The sequence below is a fragment of the Octopus bimaculoides genome, chromosome 22 (assembly GCF_001194135.2).
Source record: "Octopus bimaculoides isolate UCB-OBI-ISO-001 chromosome 22, ASM119413v2, whole genome shotgun sequence".
Classification (NCBI taxonomy): Eukaryota; Metazoa; Mollusca; class Cephalopoda; order Octopoda; family Octopodidae; genus Octopus; species Octopus bimaculoides.
In genome coordinates this window covers 3,885,105-3,889,506 of record NC_069002.1, presented here as the reverse complement: position 1 = coordinate 3,889,506, position 4,402 = coordinate 3,885,105, and positions in this window count along the sequence as shown.

Here is a 4,402-nt window from a genome sequence, read left to right as displayed (position 1 = left end):
ATATACATGTATGTGTGTGTGTATATCTATATATATATATACGTACATACTTATGTATATATGTGAATGTATATGTATGCTTATATGTATATATGTGTGTGTATACACTCACACAACACACACATGCATATATATGCATATATATGTATGTCTGTCTGTCAGTGTGTGTGTATGTATATTTATATATGTATCTGTATGTACATGTGTGTGTGTATACATATGAGATAGGTAAACCAGATAATACAATCAAAAGAATCTAAAATTATAAAATGCATTCAATGATAATAATAAACAGATGTTGAAATTATGTGTGAGAGTTCCAGTTTGTGTGTGTATGTGTGTGTTTATATATACATGTTATCATTAATATGTAGATGATGGAAATGTTATTATTATTATGTTCAGTTCCTGCCGAGGTCAGCTTTGCCTTTCATACTTTTAGGGGCTGATAAAATAAAGTACCAGTCATGTACTGGGATTGATGGTAATGATTGACCCTGTGCTAGAAATAATAATAATTATAATTATTATTATTATTATTAAGTATGATTTTTCTATTACTTTATTTTCTTAATGGAACAGCAGCTATTGTAAGTGAACGAAAAGAAATCTTATCAAAATTAATTATTACTTACTAAAATAGAAGGAAAAATGGCATTAAAAAAAAAGCAGAAAATGCAACATCATTTGATTTTAAAATTTTTGGGTTAATAAAAATTTCGAATGATTACTATGAAACATTGCTAACAATTTTTAGTTCTAATTAAAAGAAAAAAATTGAGAAATAAAAACACTTCCTAAACAATTACAAGTACTATATACTGTTTTAACAACCATGTCAAAACAGACACAGAAGTCTAGTATCATCTTCTACTTGGCTGGCTCCTGTCAAAATGTCCAACCCATGCCAGCATGGAAGGCAGACTTTAAATGATGATGATGATGATGAATATCAAAACCAATTATAACTGTATGAAAAATTAGCTGTATTATAAAGAGTAAACTTTGGAAGCCAATTTGTATCACACTCTAAAGATTGAGTGTAACTGTAGGACTAACAAGAACTATCTTTTGGATGGAAAATGTCTGACAAACTATGACGGAGCAATAGAATCAAATCGAAATCCAAGATTTTAACAAGATTGACTGGTAGTTTACAGCCTACTGTCTTGTACTGTTGAAAAGCAATGGAAAAACTTAGTATTAGGAATATTTTTTTGATGCATTTGACCATCTGATATAAATAAGTCAAACCTAAAGTTTACTGTGTGGTATCATGTGATGCTGAATGTTATTGAAAGAAGCCCATTGACATTGGAAACACTTTTTTTGTTTTTTTTTGCTGATACACCTACCTGCTGACATTAAAACCTGCTGATTGCCCATTCAGCAAGAAATTTGGAGTAATGGAAAAGTAGTCAACTTGAATATTGTAATAAATATTTTCTCTGCTTGACCGGTGGTGAGAGTGACGCATATTCATCCCCCTCTCACCCCTATTCAAATATTGCTTACCCTATTTGTAGTGTTAAGTCAGTTAATATATTAATTTACACGAAAATATCAACTAATAATTAATGTTATTTTTTGTGTACGTGTGAAAATGCATGCACGTACGCGTGTGTGTGTGTGTGTGTAAATTCATATGGATATGTGTGCATGTATTTAAATATGTATATAAATGTATGTATGTGGTTGTATCTTGCAATCTCAAAAGGAAAAAATAAAATAAATAATATATAGTTTTCAATAAAAAAACATTGTTTTGTTATTATTTTCCATAAATTTATGTTTTGAGCAGAATCAATAGTGCACCAGATAAATTGCTTTACAATCCAGATTGCAATCCTGTCCAAGTTGGCTTTATTATTTGTTGCATCGATGTATTATATGTTCGATGTATAATATAACGGGACATTGATGACGTCCTCACAAACCATTCTACTCAGGATACTGGTAATAACCCTCAACAATACACAACTCTCAGCTTCACCCTACTTGACACTGCTCTGAAGGCTCTCTGCGTACGTCCATTTATATTGTGGCACAGTCCATAAGGAGCCGACCAATAGGGGTGTTCTACTTCTACACAACATTATTATATAATGCCAGCATTTTGCTTAGTCATTCATTAGCATGCTGGGAAAAATGCTGAGTGGCATTGCGTCTGTCTTAACACTCTGAGTTCAAATTCCGCTGAGGTTGTCTTTGCCTTTCATCCTTTCGGGGTCAATTTAATTCCTTGTTACACATGTTTCATTACAATATAGGAAATACTTTATGAATAGAAATATTACTATTAATAATAATAATAATGATAATAATAATAATAATATTGGTTTCAAATTTTGGTTCAAAACCAGCAGGTTTGGGGGTAGGGGTAAATAATTACAGAGGCAACAAATTGTTGGATCAGGTGATGAAGGTTACAGAGATGCTCACAGGCAGGAATTCCATAAGATGTGCCTGGTGCAAGCTATGGACACACAAGATGTGCAGCAATATCAGATGAGGGTTAACTGGGAAAATAGGTTTTGTGTGTAGAAGGTGCACGGGTACAATAAACACTGAAAATGTACAGAAAATAGACTCCATCAAATACCAAGCAGGTAAGCTAGATGTTGTTGATAGCTTCTGTTGATAGGTAACCAAGTTAGTAGTGGAGATGGATGCTCCAAGAGTTAGCTGCAAGAATAAGAATAGGCTGGGCGAAGTTCAGAGAGCTCCTCCCTCCGTTGTTAACAAATGGCTTCTCTCTCAGAGTAAAAGACAGACAGTATGATGCTTGTGGTGCGAACAGCTGTGCTACATGGTAGTGAAACATGGGCTGTCACCACCAAGGACATGCGTAGGCTTGAAAGAAACAAAGCTAGTATGCTTTGCTGGATGTGCAATGTCAGTGTGCATGTATGATGGGGTGTAAGCGTCTTGGGAGAAAAGTTGGGCATAATAGAGGCATCAGATGTGGTGTGCAAGAGAGACGACTGTGCTGGTATGGTCATGTGATGCATATGGACGAGGACAGCTGTGTAAAGAAGCACTGATCTCTAATTGTGGAGGGAGCCTGTGGAAGAGGTAGACCCAGGAAGACATGGAACGAGGTGGTGAAGCATGATCTTCAAACATTGGGCCTCATGGAGGCAATGACTAGTGTCCAAGACCTTTGGTGATATGCTGTGCTTGAGAAGATCCATTAAGCTAAGTGAAATTCTAGTCATAGCCAATACCAGTGTCACATAATTGGCACCTGTGGTGGTGGCACATAAAAAGGACCTTTTAAGTGTTGGGCCTCATGGAGGAAATGTGGCCGATGCTGGTGTTGCATAGCTGGCACCTGTGCTGGTTGCACATAAAAAGCATCTTTTGAGTGTTGGGCCCCACAGCAGCACCTATCCTGCAGACCTATGAGAAAATAAATAGCAGTAATATGCTCAGGATTGATTTGACGACTTCATTCTCAAATCAAATTGCTGCCTTTGTGTCTGTTGTAAAAATCCATGTTTTCGTCTATATTTTATTTCAAGACTGCTTCTCAATCAGAGAAATCCCTTGATTCTGCTCCCACTCTCAAAATTAGGAGAATTTTTTTTCTCTCACTCCTCATTATTGATGAGAAAACAAGATAGAAAATACAGCCATATAATTCTACTTTCTGCAGCGAAATTCTGGTCTAGGCACCCCATAACGTTTTTAGTTTTTGGAATTTCCCGAAAATTTTTGCGAATTTGTGTTCCACTCATGGGAATTCATACAATTATGCAACAAAAATTTTCTTAAAAATTTTTTTTACCCCACTTCCTAATAAATCTTAAAAGTTGGCATTTTTGCGCATTAAAAAAAAAATCAGTTTAAAATACGGACAGTCCGAATTTTTTATTCTTAAATCCCAGCTGTTCACCACCCTTGGGTGCACCATCATTCCATTAAATGTGTTTATGGGAAGAAAAAGTTGAAACATATCAATACAAGTTAGAAACGAGAAAGGTATCAGGCGGTCGTGAGTTGTGCTAAAAACAACAGCTAAACCAACCTTTAAATCATGCAAAAATTATTTTTCTGCATAATCGTATAAATTCCCGTGCGTAGAGCAAATTTGCAACAATTTTCTAAAAACGTTATGAGGGATTATATGGGGTACTTAACCAGAATTCTGCCCTTTCTTCGCCTTTTTGTTGGTTCCGCTAAAATAATTTTAAACCAATGTAAATTTTAATTAACATGTAATTTAACCGCTGCCCCACCTCCATCTATGTTGTTGTTGGCACTCCGTCGCTTACGACATCGAGGGTTCCAGTTGATCCGATCAACGGAACAGCCTGCTCGTGAAATTACCGTGCAAGTGGCTGAGCACTCCACAGACACGTGTACCCTTAACGTAGTTCTCGGGGATATTCAGCGTGAC